The following is a 17,359-nucleotide window of genomic DNA, read 5'->3' as shown; positions in this document are numbered from 1 at the left end:
CTTCCAATATTCTTTTGATAGGCTTATACCAATCCTGGAAGGAGCCCTTCAACGATCAATCAGCAGTTTCACAGAAATTTGCAAAGCAGCAAGCTAAATCCGCCATTTAGATTTTTTTACAAATTCTGTGCATCATGCATCACAAACAAGGAAAGAAAATATACCAAATAAATTAGCTGGTGATTCAGGTGAATATTTGTCACATTGCAGGATCAGAGGATTATAGAGCATTGTTATGTAGATTTACAAGCGAATTCCAGATTTTTTCAATACTCATAGTACAAGTGGAGGGTGTTAAGCCCTCAAACCTGAATCCCAAGTTAGAGTAAAAGAAGACATACCATAATAAGAAAAGCTTAGTGAGAAAGAAAAAAATGTAAATGCTATATAATAAATGATCACAATGTAATAAACACAAAAACAGACTGTAGCACCTTTGGATAAATTGAAGAACTGTGGTGAGCATAGTCTGTTATAGCAATTAATGTGTGTGGTCTTATTGCACGAAAGAGTGGGTGAATTCTAAAGTGGCATGGATAAATATAACAGTCTGTTTGCTGAGACGGGAAGCAAGAAGTCACACACCAATGACCTCAGATCATTACCCTTCTCTAAAGCTTCACACAATACAGGCTTGATCACAGATATAGGGGGGAGCATGGAGGAAAAACGGCAGTATGCAATCAATGCAATTTATTATATTAATATATTATTAGGTATATATTATATTACTGAGTATTAAACCCAAAAGCAAATATTTACTATATTGCAGCTTACCAATTCTTAAATGAGATGGCTGAATTTGTTTTCTTTTTTGGGGGTTTCCTTTATTTTCACCTAGTGATCCTGTCAGTAAGTCAGTTGTCAGTGTTGGTTTTCAACAGAACAAGCTGTCCTGCAGATGTAGCAGTTAGAGGAATGAGACAAGCAATTTGCCACTGACAGGGGTGCTTACAATGATTATATAAAATTTGTATCCCAAAAGGAAAAGAACTGTTACTGTAACTGCTTAAAAGGTGTGGGCTGGAGATTGGCTTTAATTTGTTAGTGTATTTAACTCTGCTGTCAGCACCTGTGATAGTGAGCTCAATTTGGGGTTCCCTGAGGGGCGCAGAGTCTAAGCCCCAGCCTGCTTCTTCACCAGAGCCCCTGATGGTGGGGGTGGACTTACAGCAAGCTGGGACCAGGTCGCGGCCCCCAGGTACACCAGGTACACCCAGCTGAGGATGCGGAGACTGCTCGCGGGAGCAGAGTATAATGGAAGGAGACAAACGGAATCCGATAGGCTAGCCGAGGTCAGGACAGGTGGAAAACAAGCAAGGTCAGAGAAAGAAGTCGGGGTCGGTACACAAGTAGTCAATGTAGGATTCAGGCAGTAGCAACACACAGGAGCTCCGACAACTAGGAAGTTGCCCAGGCAAAGTGGCCTAGACTGAGCATGTCTTATATAGACAAGCAAACTAGGAGGTGGGCCAGGAAGTGATGGAAGGGAAGGAAATAAAACCCAGAGGATAGCAGACAACGCCCATAGGTGAGCACAGACAAACCACACATGTGAAAGGAATCAGGAAATATATAGCAAACTGCATTGAAAAACCACAAACAGGCTGCGAGTGAACCCTGTCTCTCTATTTAGCTCTCATACCACTCTGTAACATGCACTTTCTACCATTCCTTCTGACAGATGTGTCCTCTCTCCTTAAACTCTCTTTCCTTCACCCCTATTCTCCACCCCGCAGCTTACATATATAACACTCTCCTCTGTCCTCTTCCTATTACCGCACTCACTAACTCCTGCTAATTCTACACCCAAATGCGAATATTACCTCCAGGATACTGATGTATGTCCCTTCATATAAATCACACTCCCATATTACCTCCCACAATCTTTTGCTGTGTCTAACTTCTGGAGACATATCCCCAAACCCCAGGCCTCCATCATTTAACTGTGCCCAATGCTCCCATCACCCCACTCCTTCTGGCAGCAGCTGCAGTCCCTAGAACGTAGGTTCCATTCTTGCTCTTCCCAAAACCAGCATCCTCTTTTCCTGCACCATCTGGAATGCCCACTCTGTAATAAACTCACCTCCCTCCACAACCTCTTTATCACAAATTCCTTTACCTTTTTTTACCATTACCAAAACCTGGCTTCATGAATCTGACACTGCTTCCCTCTACCATGGTGGCCTTCTCTGGTGGCCTTCTCTGAACTTACTCCCCCAGAACCAGTGGATGGAAGGGAGGTGGAGTAGGAGTCCTCCTTGCCCCATGCTGCACCTATCAGAGACTTCACCCACCTCCCTCTCTGACACTCTCCCCTTTTGAGACAGAAATTATTCATCTATTTTCTCCTGTTTCTCTAGGAATTGCTGTGATCTACCGGCCCCCTGTGTAACAATCATGCACACAGGGAGAGGAGCGGTTCTCCATTTTCCTCAAAACTTCTGCATTTTGGTATTTCTCTTAAATTCCAAATCAGTCTCCCTCCTCCGATTTCCCCCCTCCCTCAGGAATGCGTTCAGTGTACCTTGCTAGTCCCTGCCTTTATACAATCCTTTTACCAAATAAGGAAATTGGGTTCTGTTGTAAGAGACACCCCGTTGATTTTGGGTAGAAAAAGAGGCTGTTATGTTTTGTGTGTAGACAGAGAAGTGAGGACCTTCTGCGTTTTAACATCTAGCAGACAGAGAGAAAGGGGAATCTCGCTGTAACAACGAAACTGAGTGCGAGACCAGAAATCCCTTTTGAGCTCATCAGACTTGAAACTGCTTGACCCCAGGCATCTATTTGGCAAGAGCGAAATAAAAACAAGAAGCGCACAAACCTTGCGCATTACCTCAGTAAACACAAATTTATTAATAAGAAAGGTACTCACAAACAGCGAATAAAATCAGGCATGTAAGTCCTCACAGGGACTTCAGAGATAGAGAGCCAGCACGAGTCCCATCGTGGGGGGAAGCACTCAGTTCAGCTGACGCATTTCGAAGGCCAAACCTTCTTCATCAGAGCTGACTGGACTGAGAGTGATCGCTCCCTTTTATGTCCCAGGACTGAAATATTGACCCTCCCCTCTGGGTTGGCAAGTACTTAGTTACCTAAACTTCTTTCTGTTATCTGTTTGCTATGCTATTGTGCTCTGTACATTTATATTTATATATATATATATATATATATATATATATATATATATATATATATATATATATTGGTTACATCTTTTTTCTGTAAGTATATCTACTGCACCCTTTTGACCTTTTAGTAATAAATCTTACTTTCTGAAAGTGTTGAACTGTTTCTAATGCTCTTTACTGTGAATTACGAATCCCTGCCGCTGAAGAGCGCTACTATGAGTGTTTAGCCCTCTGTATAACCTGTCTGTGGAGATAGCGGTATACCGACGATTAACCAATCATCCTAGTGTATTGCTGAGTTTCCTCTTTCTCTGTACAAAAAGGAGGTGGTGGCAGTGTGAAGGGTTAATTGTGTAATTAACCTGACCCAGTAACAATCGCATTCAGGCTGCCAGTACATAGATTGTGGTCCCATTAGCTGGAAAATCGTTGTGCAGGGTGCAGCTGGGTGTGGCATTGTTACGCACGTGACATCGCGATGTCAGATTGGCTAGTCCTTCAGTCACGAGTGTGGTGAGAAGGTCAGGGGTCTGACACGCGATCATCACAGATTGGCTGGCAGCATACGTGGGATAGTTGCATTAAAAGCTTCAGTGCAGTGTTAAAAATTAGCTCTGCACTGAAAGATTGCAACCTTTGTGGAAACAGTTCTTAGAAACAAGTGGTGCATATTTTTATATATATATACAGTTGCAAGAAAAAGTATGTGAACCCCTTGGGATTATGTGGAGTTTTGCATGAATTGGGCATAAAATGTGCTCTGAACGTCATCTAAGTCACAACAATAGAAGAACACAGTCTGCTGAACATAATACTACACAAACATTAGATGTTGCCATGGTTTAATTGCACATAACATGTAAACATTCACAGTGCAGGGAGGAAAAAGTATGTGAGGCCCTAGCTTAATGACTTCTCCCAGAGCTAATTGGAGCCAGGAGTGAGCCAACCTTGACTCCAATCAGTGTGATGATATTGGATGTGTTGCTGACAGCTGTCCTGCCCTTAAAAAACACTCACCTGTTTTGGGTTTACTGGTTTCAAGAAGCACTGTCTGATGTGAACCATGCCTCGCAGAAAAGAGCTCTCAGAAGACCTACCATCAAGAATTGTTGACTTGCATGAAGCTGGAAAGGGTTACAAAAGTATCTCCAAAAGCCTTGATGTTCATGTGTCCACGGTAAGACAGACTGTCTACAAATGGAGAAAGTTTAGCACTGTTGCTACTCTCCTTAGGCGTGGTCCTCCTGTAAAAATGACTGCAACAGCAGAGCGCACAATGCTGCATGAGGTAAAGAAGAATCCCAGAGTGTCAGCTAAAGACCTACAGAAATCTCTGGCACATGCTAACATTTTTGTTGACACATCTACAATAAGGAAAACATTAAACAAGAATGGAGTACATGGGAGGACACCACGGAGGAAGCCATTGCTGTCCAAAAAGAATATTGCAGCACGTTTGAAGTTTGCAAAAGAGCACCTGGATGTTCCACAGCACTACTGGCAAAATATACTGTGGACAGATGAAACCAAGATTGAGGTGTTTGGGAAGAACACACAACACTATGTGTGGAGAAAAAAAGGCACAGCACACCAACATCAAAACCTCATCCCCACTGTGAAACATGGCGGAGGGAGCATCATGGTTTGGGGCTGCTTTGCTGCCTCAGGGCCTGGAGGGATTGTTGTCATTGATGGGAAAATGAATTCCAGAGTTTATCAAGACATTTTGCAGGAAAATGTACGACCATCTGTCTGCCAACTGAAGCTCCGCAGAGGATGGGTGATGCAACAGGACAATGACCCAAAGCATACAAGTAATTCAACAAAACAATGGCTGCAACAGCACAGAATACGCCTTCTGGAGTGGCCCAGTCAGAGTCCTGACCTCAACCCGATTGAAATGCTGTGGCATGACCTTAAGAGAGCGATTCACACCAGACATCCCAAGAATATTGCTACACTGAAACAGTTTTGTGAAGAGGAGTGGTCCAAAATGACTCCAGATCGTTGTGCAGGTCTGATCTGCAACTACAGGAAACGTTTGGTTGAGGTTATTGCTGCCAAAGGAGGGTCAACCAGTTATTAAGTCCAAAGGTTCACATACTTTTTCCTCCCTGCACTGTGAATGTTTACATGTTATGTGCAATTAAACCATGGCAACATCTAATGTTTGTGTAGTATTATGTTCAGCAGACTGTGTTCTTCTATTGTTGTGACTTAGATGACGTTCAGAGCACATTTTATGCCCAATTCATGCAAAACTCCACATAATCCCAAGGGGTTCACATACTTTTTCTTGCAACTGTATAGAGAGAGAGAGAGAGAGACATATAGCAACAGCTCCTTCCTTTTTCTACTTTCTATTCTATCTTTGCTTGCAATTATGCCTGGTGAAGCTCGGGACCTACTGGAGTATGATATCCGAGCAGATCAGAACTCGGGAAAACTTGACCATGATGGGGTTCCCGCTACATCCGATCCCAGTGGCTCAGAGATGGCCTCGCCAGAGAGGCATACAGAGACTGACACTGGAGTATCATCAAATATTATCTTCACACCACCGCCTGAGCAGGCCAGCACCGGAGTGCCTGTAACCAGCAGAGACTCTCCTCAGATGCAGGAAGCCCTGAAGCGCATCAAGGAGACAGATCCTGAGGCATACCTGCGGTTCATTGAACCGCAAGGCTGACCGAGAGGGTGTGGTACGGCAGGCTGACAGAGAGGCTGCGGAATGCCAGGCTAACAGAGAGGTGGCAGAACGCCAAGCAGCGGCTGACAGAGAAGCTGTGGAACGCCGGGCTGACAGAGAGGTGGCAGAACGCCAAGCAGAGGCTGACAGAGAAGCTGCGGAACGCCGGGCTGAGAGAGAGGCAGTGCAGAGGGAAGCTGATCATCGGCACAAGCTGGAGATGGCGAGGCTCCAGCCACAGCGACAGGTGCAGAACCCCGGGTCCCTAGAGCATGCCACTCTGGTCGTGGGCACAGATGCCAAGTTTCCAGTGATGGACAAAGATAGTGACATTGGCACGTATTTACTGTCATTTGAAAAACCGTGCCGTCAGTACCATGTGCCCCCAACTCAATGGGCTCAGTACCTGACACCAGGGCTATGAGGCAAGGCCCTGGATGCGTTTGTTGAAATGCCAGAGGGGCAGGATGACGATTATGAAGCTTGGAGACCTGGGGACTCTTACGCGGATGTGGCGAGTCGCTTACGCACCACATCCCGGCAGTGGACTAAAGGACTGAAAGCTGACTCCTACAAGTCTTCAGAAGATCTCATGATATGAGATCAACTCCTGCATATCTGCCCGGCAGACATCAGACAGTTCGTCTTAGAAAGAGAACCAGCCTCTGCTAAAGCTACAGCCGATTTGGCAGATACCTTTGTCCACACGCGGGTGTCTGACCCTTGCAAGGCTCCTCCAAATGGCTGGAAAGGAGGGAAATCACCCATAGCAACCCCTCCAATGCCAGTGAGTCAAGATCCCCCTCAACCAACACCTGCAGCACCTGGGGCCAAGCCATTCTAGACTGACAACCGCAGATGTTTCACCTGTGGGAAAGCCGGACATCTCAGGATGCAGTGTCCTGAGCAGAAGCAGATGACATCATCTGGCCAGCCGGCCAGCAACTCTTCTTCCGTGCTGTTTGTCCGCAGGAAGATGCGGGTAACCCCCGCCAACTTGCAGCCAGTCACTGTGGGCAACCAGTCTGTAATTGGTTTCCGGGACACCGGAGCAGAAGTCACCTTGATCCGGCCAGAGGTGATTAAGCAAAGGAACCTCATCCCAGGAAAGTTCCTTACCCTCACAGGAGTTGGGGGGACCCGTTCACGCATACCCTATGCAAAGGTATTCATTGATTGTGGTGCAGGAAGGGGCATGAGGGAGGTGGGGGTCTCAGATGAAATTCCCACACCTGTTTTGTTGGGTGCCGATTTGGGTACTCTTGTGTCCTATTACGCCCCTGCCGAGAATACCCGGAAGGCCCCCCTGGAACTCTCTGCACATGCCAAGGTACTGTGTGCAGATGTTGGGGTAATGTCTGGGCAACCTGTGGATGGACAAAAGGATGGGGCTGGGAATGGAGTGGGGTGGCAAGATTCTTCATTAGCTGGAGAACGAGAAGAAATCCCCTTGCATGGGGAGGTATCAAACTCATGTGTCATTGATATTATAAACATAACTGTTGATAATGATGATGATAATAATGACGATGATGCTGATATTGGTAATGCAATAGCGATAAGGATAATGATGACGATGATGCTGATACTGATAATGTCAATCACGTTGATGATAATGTTGGTAATGCTAGTGATGATGATGGTCATGATGATAAAAATTATGCATTTTCATTGTTGGGGGTCACCCACAGTGCTGTGAAGGGGGCAGAGGTACAATCTCTGGGGGCTGAGCAAAGGGATGGTCTGGATAAGCCTGAGAAGGTCAGGGGTCTGACGCGCGATTGTCACACCCTGGATCTAAACATCTTTGTCTAATCTCCTCTTTTGACCTGAAGTAATGGATACATGCTTCTACTCACTCTAATGGCAACACCCTTGACATTGTATTCCCCTATCTGTGCACTCCGTACAACCTCTCCAACAATCCTCTCCCACTCTCTGATCACCACCTTATTAGTTCCCCTCTTTCCCTGTCTTCCACTTCCTCTACCCATAGAAACCTTCACCACCTCAACCCTTTTCTTCTCTACTCCTCACTGCCAAAGAGACCTATTTCATCACTCTCATTTACAACTTCTCATTCAGTCCCCATCAACTTTGAAGAGATCGCCAATAACTTCAAAAAGATTGATACAATTTGTGAGAAGATCTTCAATGCACAGATACCTCCCCCACTTAACACTCTATGTCCACATGTACAATCACTACTTCCCTCATTTAACCCCTCTCCTATAGATGAGGTTGCTAAAGTTTTTTTCCAACACCTACCTAACCACCCGCCCCCTGGACCATATTCCGTTGCAAATGCTGCAGTCACCCTCTGGCTCTATCCTACACTCTCTAACTCACATCTTCAAGCTCTCCCTCCTTTCTGGAACCTTCCCCAACACCCTAAAACATGCACTAGTCAACCCTCATACTTAAAGAGCTTTCCTTGGACCTCACCAATCTCAACAGCCTAAACCCCATCTCCTTGCTCCCTTTTTTCTTCCAAACTCCTTGAATGACTGGTCAACAACCAACTGAGTGACTATCTCACTGGGAACAACTTTCTTGATCCTTTCTTTCTTGATCCCGTTCAGTCTGAATTTTACCCACTCCACAGAAACTGCTCTCCTTAAACGCACGAATGATCTATTAATGACTAAAACCAATGGACACAATTCTGTACTCCTACTCCTGGACCTCTCTGCTGACTTTGACACAGTGGACCACTCCTTCCTCCTCAAAAAACTCTACTCCTTTGGTCTTCATGACTGGACTCTTCGCTGGTTCTCATCCTATCTATCCAACCTCACCTTCAGTGTCACTTACAATTCTACTTCCTCTTCTCCTCTTTCTTTCTCTGTTGATGTTCCCCAAGGTTCTTGGAATTCTCTTTTTCTCAATCTATGCCTACTCACTGGGTCAGTTGACAGCCCATTGCTTTCAATACCATTTCCATGCTGATGACACCCAAATCTATATCATTACCCCTCAGTTCACTCCATCAGTCTCCTCATCTATCAGTAATCTACTAACAGACATATCAGCCTGGGTGTCACACCACTTTCGGAAAATCAATCTATCCATAATTGATCTCAAATATTTTCCTCCTATGCATGCCTCTTCCCCTGAGTTCTCCATCAAAATCAATGGCTCAACTATCAACCCATCCCTGCATGCCAAGGTTCTAATTGTAATGCTGGACTCTGAACTATCCTTTTGACCCCACATCCAATCACTGTCCAATGCTTGCCGCCTCAAACTCCACAACATCTCCAAGATACGCCCCTTCCTAACCAATGACACCACAAAGCTTCTAATTCACTCAATGGTCACTTCCCACCTGGATGGCTCCCCTCCTCAATGGCTTACCTTTACAAAGGCTATTCTCTCTTGTGCTACCACCAGACTCATCCACCTCACCAACCACTCGGTGTCTGCTATCCCTCTCTGTTGATCCCTCCACTGGCTTCTGCTCACTCAACAAATTAAATTCAAGATACTAACAACAACTTAAAAAGCCATCCACAACTCAGCCCCAAGCTACATTACTAACCTTATCTCAAACTACCAACCAAATCATTCTCTTTGTTCCTCCCAAGACCTCCTGCTATCTAGCTCCATTGTCACTTCTCCCATTCTCATCTCCAGGACCTCTCCAGAGCCTCTCCCATCCTCTGGAGCTTCCTAGCCCAATCTGTCTGACTATGTCCTACTCTGTCCATTTTTAGAAGATCCCAGAAAACCCATCTCTTCAAAGAGGCCTATCCTGCCCCACCTAACAACTGTACATGTATTTTGTCCATGTATCAGCCCATCCCCCACGGTTATTACCTTTTGTATCTCTTGACCTTCCTTCTTAGATTTCAAGCTCTAACAAACAGGGCCCTGTGAATCTTACTGTATTAAATTGTATTGTAATTGTACTGTCTGCCCTTATGTTGTAAAGTGCTGTGTAAACTGTTGGTGGTATATAAATCCTGTATTATAATAATAATCCATTTAAAAGCCAATGTCAACTCAAATATTAGTAATAATTGACTCATGATTGATATTTTGTTCTCTAGTCCTGAAGCCTTAGAATCCCTGAAACACACTGGCTTTCCAACAGACACTAAACACAATATACATTTTCTGAACTAATTATTAATCTCAAACTACTATTTCTATATTTTTGGATACTTTACTCAAAGAAGCCATACCATGGCCCATATACATTTACATGTACAAGGAAGCCATACTTTATACTGAACTATGAAAACTCTCCTTTACATTCAGTAGTATTGCAATGTTCTGCCTTGCTGACCCACCTTTTCAGTGCAAATTCAGAGAGGAGAGATTTTCTACAGTTTTATGTGATGTGACCATAAGCCCACAATGCCCCATTTATCAAGAGATGATGTGATTCATGCTGCTTATGCTTTAGGTCATAATAAGGTGCTAAGGCCAGCAGTTTTGTTATTCATGAAAAACAACAAGTTCTTTCCATATTCTAAATAATTTATGCAATTTGGTAATGTGCCCTGTTGATCCATGTGAAATGTAAATTTTAATGATAAGTCCACTTTAAGGATGGAGTTCTGAACTGGATGCATTTAACATCTGAAATTTAGACATTAATGATATCTCTGTGGTGTCTTTATGCAATTTGTCATTGTGACAGGTGTGTGCTAAAATTAGGTCTAGTGATATTATGAATTACTGCTGGCAAACCAGTAGAAAATAAATTATAGGTTTTATAAAGCAAATGTAAAAAAGATATGAAATATATTTCTTTGTTGTATTAGATATAACAAATCATGAATGCAGAGCCACACCAGTGCTTGAGAAAAAAGCAAAGGCAACAACATCATGACCACAAAATTTTTTCTTGACAATGAAAGAAAATAGGAGTAAGAAGAGGCTAAATAATAGCATATGTATGGGTAACAGTTAAAACCCCTATCACTTTGCTGTCCAGGTTCCTGTCCTGCAAATGCAAATAAAATGAAATGTCTCCAAAGGAAGGGAAATCCACCCCTTAGTCGGTTGTCACTTAGACAGCAAGTTTACCTTTTACCACCTGTTCTAGAGACAACTGTTAAATCTTGGGTCTTCCCTAATTTCCTTTCCCATAGACAATGGTCACCAGGACAATAATAATCTTCTCAACAGGTCCAAGCCTGCACTCGCCATATCTCTAAGAACTATTGACATCACTGAGAATCCCCACCACTTAAGCAAAGAGGTGGGGATAGTAGTGATATTACTGCCCAAATATGGCCACTGATCATATTTTGGAATGAGATTGACCAAATATAGCCATGATGATGTCACCACCATCCCCACACATTCCCTATACAAACCCCTCAAAAGGCCCCCAAAATACATAGCAAATCCTGGAGCCGACACGTCTGGCTTTTCACAGCCATAAGACACCATGCTGTCTGCGCTCCCTACTGGGATAACTCTCACCCCCTGCGGGGCACAGGAGCTTCAAATTATAAACAAAGCAGACAGGCTGACTGTTGGCCACACGTTTTAACAAAACAACACAAAAATAAAAGAATATTTCTGCTGTCCATCACATTTATTAACTAACACAATGCAGTTTAGCTTTTATATTTAGTAGATCTTTAGCAGGAATTTTGTAAGTTAGTATGTGTTTGTGTCTGCGAATAAGGATTTTTGTGTATTTTTGGCAAAACAAATTTGATAAACATTTGCAAAACTATCACGGGGCCGCCTAAAAAAAACAGTAGCTCTTTCTTTTTATTTTACTAGTCCTATGCTTTCAGAAAATGTATGGTTGGGGGGGGTTTCACAAACTCTGAAAGCTGTAGGGGACAAATAAAAAAAAATGGAAAAATTGCAAAAATGGTCTGACCACATACATGTACATGTAATACAAGGCAAACTGGAGCTCATAAACTTGGGAAATTGCTCAGGCAACTAGGAAGCTGCTCATGACTGCACTGACCATGTGTTATATAGGGAAGCAAACTGGGAGGTTGGTCAGGATGTTATAGAGGGGAAGGGAAATATAAATCCACAGAATAGCAGGCAACGCCAATAGGTGAGCACAGAAGCCAAACAACACAGGTGAATGGAATCACAGGTCTAGGAGAAGCACTGCAGCAAGGAGGTAAGAATTACAGTGGCAGGGATACTGCAGGCTAAGTTGAGGCATTCACATTTTGAAAAATTCAAAGAGATGGGTCACAAATAACACATTTCTTCTTCTGCAATATTTTGCCATCAGAGAAAAATTTAATTTCACAGTGAAACTAATCTTGGTAAAATCACTCCGCTCATCCTTGCTTGTGAACATCCAATATGTAGGGGCATGGTAGATCTCCTCACTATGCATGGATGTAACAGCTGATCCTCACAGTGTGGTAATGTAGCTCTTTAATAATTTAACCTGAACTACACTCTTAGGATAATAATTAGCACTAAGTGAACATCCTTTAAATCTTGATTGCTAAAACAATGCAAGATTCTTGCTGTTACTCTTTACCTTGTCAGTACCTAAACTCTAAACAGTAGCAGGTGGCAAGTTCCTAATAAGAATGTAGCACATGTTTTTTGTATGTTCTATTTTACTGAAATTTGAAACGTACAAACAAAAATAGAAAAGAACAGATACTGTACAATGTGATATATGTTTAGGCATTAGTACATACTAGTAGATTGGCTGACTTCATAATACTGAAATGAAAAAGTCACATTATTATCTATTTAATCTTTGTATTATGAAAATGTATAGCTTACAATTGTATGAGTGAGATAAGGAAAGAGAAGAGGAAAAGATAAATTAAGGTTAAGAAACTGAAAAACAATGGGAGAGGAGAAAAAAGAGCACAGATGAAATAAATATACTGTATATAACACACTTTCAGCACCTTAGAGAGCTACTACCTTCATATTCACTTGCAGGGTAAAATCTATTCTTTACTTAAAGTGGGATTCACCATCTGCTTCATTCACCTGGTACATATTCATTCTGTTACAGTATATTCAAGGTGTGACAATTTAAAGGATATATTCACCTTCTGGAACATGTTACATGTTCTACCCATTTTTAGAGTGGAACATGTAACATGTTCCCGCTCGTGCAGTGGCTCAGCAATCCAAGCCCTGTGTGTGACAGCAGTATGGGCAGAAGTTCCCCTTACCTGCTGTCACTTTTTGAAAAGAGTACGACTGTGCAGGGCTCCTCCTACACGGGCATGTTGTTCATTCACAGAGTTCTATGAATAATTCAAAACCGACATCCGTTGTGGATGTTGGCTTGAAATTCTCAATGAACTATCAGAGTGCTGTTGAGTTCTCTGGAAGTTCATTAATTCTTTCTGTCAGTGTTTAACTGCCTGCCTGCCTGCCTGCCAGCCTGCCTATAAGATGTATGGGCAGACAGCTTACACACAATCTGCAGGAGTCCTGCATGGCACCAGTGGTCTGCTGATTGCTGGTGCAATGCTTTGCCGGCTCCTAAAAAAATAAATAAATGCACATTTTTAATGTACAAAAAAACTGCATTTATTATTATTTTTTTTAAAGATGAACTTATCATTTAATTCATGGAATGCCCCTATAGTGGTGAGTTACACAGCCATTCGCACTTGAGCTCTTGAGCTTGTTCTGAAATGTTCTAACTTGTACTTGTCTGGGTCACAGACCAGTTTACTCAATCTTTACAGAGTTGTATAAGAGATAACACATATGTGCGTTGTGCTGCTGACAAAAAAATGAATGGAATCTGGAACAGCAAATTACCATAAAATTTTGTGTGGAAAGTGGAAAGTGTAAGTGAAACTTTAGTTCTGTTACAACAGGCTTCTGGTGAAGATTCCATAAAGAAATCAAGTGTTTCTGAATGGCATGGGTGGATTAAGGAGGGGCAGAAAGATATCCACAATGATGCAAGAAGTGGGCAGCCAAATATGCATAGGATGCAAATGTGAACAGAGTGCAAACCCCCTTACACACAGATCGAAGACTGAGGTTGTGAATGATGGCAGAAGAATTGAACATGAAAAGGGAAACAGTGCGGCAGATCCTAACAGAGGATTTGGATGAGAAAGATTTCCCCAAAGATGGTGCTTTGAATCTTAACAGAAGATCAGAAAGAATGTTGTCTTCAAATTTCATCTGATCTTCTGAAGAATGCAGAGACATTTGATAGAATTATTACCACACCTTGTATAGCTTGAATGTAACTAAAGAACACCAGGGGAATGAATCTCACTAAGGAAAATATCAGTTGAAGCGATACTAAAGGTTCACTTTAAAAAAAAGAGAAATAACAAACATGGTATACTTAACTGCTCTGTGCAATGGTTTTGCACAAAGCAGCCTTGATCTTCCTCCTCTCTGGTCTCCCGACAGTGCTCCTGCCCCCCACCCTTCCCCGCTTGCTGAGTGCTCGCAGATCAAACTATTTTTGCTGGAGGGCACTTGCAGCACAGCTCAGCCACAGTGACTGTGATTGACAGCAGTAGAAGCCAATGGCTCCCCCTGCTGTTCCCCATCATTGTGGAGGAAGAGACCTGGAAGAGCTGCTTCTTTTGTATAACAGCGCTGGATCAAGATCAGGCTAGGTAAGTATTACGTGGGCTGAAGGGATAGCTGCACACTGAAGGTTGTTTACCTTCATGAAGGTAAAAAACATTAATGAATAGAAAGCATGAAGGTAAAAAAAACCTTTAGCCTTTAGACTCACTTTAAGATTTAAAAAGTGAACTTTCCCAATAAATCTTTCCCATAAAAAGACCCCTATAAATTCATAAAATAAATATATAAAAAATATATAAATGAAGTTTGAATATTAAATAATTTTGGAAAGAATATTGTCAGCTAATATATAACCAAAAATATATGTTTCTCCATGTGCATGATCAATCTCAATTCACAATACCGTTTAACTACAGAACAGTATGGTAAAATCTTAATACTTTGAGGAAAATGGAATGTTAAGGTGGTAGTACATTTTTAAGCGAAGAAAAAATAGCAAAAGTTTTTAAAAAACTGTGCATCATTGTGAAATGTTTATTATGTGTTGTCATACCTGTAGGCCATTTAGACCCCCTTGAAGCCTGATATAAAAACTCCCAGTTTGCATCCTGCCTTGTTGCTAGGACCTGAAAACCATTGGACACTCACTTCCAGCATTACAGAAGTAAACTGCAATGGTTTTCACATACTAGTAACAAGACGGGATGTGGAACTATCTAACTTAGAGTTTTTCAGCCAGGAAACCAGGGGAACCCAAATGGCCTACAGGTATGACAATAAAACTAATGAACCTTTTACAAAGTTGCACAGTTTTTTTAATAACTACTGGGACCCCTTGCATGCAAAGCAGACAGGCTGGGACACAAAATAGGCCCAGGCATTTTAGACTGAGCAGCCCCAAGCCTAGGGACCCTTTCCTCAAAGCCCGGTTGTGGAACGCCAGTGCCCGGTTGCAAAAGCAGCCTTTGCGACCCGGTAGTTCCGCTGCTAGTGTCAGTAGGTTTTTATCTTAATTTTTACAAGGAAGGAATGAGAGAAAGAAGGAGAAGACAGAGAGAGAGGAGAGAGAGAGAAAAAGAAAGATAAAAATAGAGCGAGAAAACAGAGAGAGAGAGAGAAGGAAGGAAAGAGAGATAGATAAAGGAGGAAGGAAAGAGAGAGATAAAGAATGAAGGCAAGAGAGAAAGAGAGAGAAGGAAGGACATACCCCTATAAATTCATAAAATAAATATATAAAAAATATATAAATGAAGTTTGAATATTAAATAATTTTAGACAGAATATTGTCAGCTAATATATAAGAAAAAAGATATGTTTTTCCATGTACATGATCAATCTCAATTCACAATACCATTTAACTACAGAATGATATGGTAAAATCCCAATACTATGAGGAAAATGGAATGTTAAGGTGGTAGTACAATTTTAAGCAAAGAAAAAATAGCAAAAGTAAATTACAGGCTGCTTTGTAGTAATCTGATACTTCAACCAAACACAAATACTCATTCATTAAGCATTTTTGTGTGTATAAAGTATTTTTTTTAATATGACCATTGTAATTTTGTTATAAAATGTATTCTTACAATGACAATAAAGGTCTTCTAGTCTGATGTCCATCTTCTAGAATGTTTCATTTTCTTCAGTATTACTCTTGCATGTTGCCTCATTTGTATGGGAATTACTACTATTTCAACCAAAGTTAGCACATTATTGACAGATTTATATCTTTTTATTTTATAAAGAGGATTGCAAGATAGCCTCACTATTGGATGAGTGAGCAATGATGTTTGACTATTTATTTAGGAATTGTGAAATGTGGCATATCTGTGATCATGGTTTTCTCCTATTCGGACTGGACTAATGCTAAACATACTATTTCTAAAACCAACTTCCTTTCCAGGAAATCATTATGCCAAGCCAAGCAACTAACTCTATTTTTATTATTATTATTATACAGTATTTATATAGCGCTAAAAGATTTGCTCAACGCTGTACATTATAGTGGGGAACAGAGCATGAGACAATACAGTAACAAAACAAAACACAAGGGATTCAAGGGCCCTGCTCTTTCGAGCTTACAATCTAGGAGGGAGGGGATAGTGGTACAGGAGGAAGTGGCTGTGGGGGATGGAGTGGTAGGAGAAGTGGAGGAGATTGGCTGTTAGGTAAGGGCGGGGTAGGCTTCCCTAAAGAGATGGGTTTTCAGGGTGCACCTAAAGGTGAAGAGGGTAGGTGACAGTCTGATGGATTGGGGTAGTGAGTTCCAGAGGATGGGGGAAGTCCTGGAGAAGTCCTGCAGTCGGGCGTGGGAGGTGGAGACCAGGGAGCTAGAAAATAGGAGGTCTTGTGAGGAGCGAAGATTACGGGTAGGGTAGTATTTCGGTATCAGGTCGGTGAGGTAGTTTGGGGCAGCATTATGAATGGCTTTGTATGTCTGTGTTAGTAGTTTGAATTTAATGCGTTGGGCAATCGGGAGCCAGTGGAGGGAATGACAGAAGGGGGGTGGCAGAAGCAGAGAGGTTGGTAAAGTGGATGAGTCTGGCCGCTGAGTTCAGAATAGACTGCAGTGGGGATAGTCTGCGATGAGGTAGGCTGGTGAGAAGGGAGTTGCAGTTGTCCAGACGTGAGATAATACTTGTGTGTATATCTCATAACCAACCCTTTTTGCCATTTTTCATTTTTTTTTATTTTGGTATTAGGTTCCTGCTCAAACACTTGAGTATACCCAATGGTACAAATAGAAGAATGAGAAAGAGAAAGCATGTATAGGTGTGGTGCCTTCCTTCAAAATTCACCCAAAGGTTCTAAGGGGCTTAGCAGGATGAAAAGAGGAATAGAGTTTTTAAAAGCCAAGTGTTTCCTTCACAATGGATATGAGTTTAACCTGTCCTGTTATGTGGTAGAAGATTATGTTTACTTTCTAAATAGAAGTAAATATGTTCTTTTCTTGCCATTTCAGATTAACCTTTACAAAATGACACTAAGGTTTTGATATTTTCTTTAATCCACCAGGTGGGCGTGTTAGCCGTCTCTTCTCATATTTATAATAAGGCTA

This window comes from Staurois parvus, unplaced genomic scaffold, assembly GCF_062004578.1.
Source record: "Staurois parvus isolate SC_StPar_1 unplaced genomic scaffold, SC_StPar_1.0 ptg000988l, whole genome shotgun sequence".
NCBI classification, from domain to species: domain Eukaryota; kingdom Metazoa; phylum Chordata; class Amphibia; order Anura; family Ranidae; genus Staurois; species Staurois parvus.
This window is presented reverse-complemented; position numbering follows the sequence as displayed.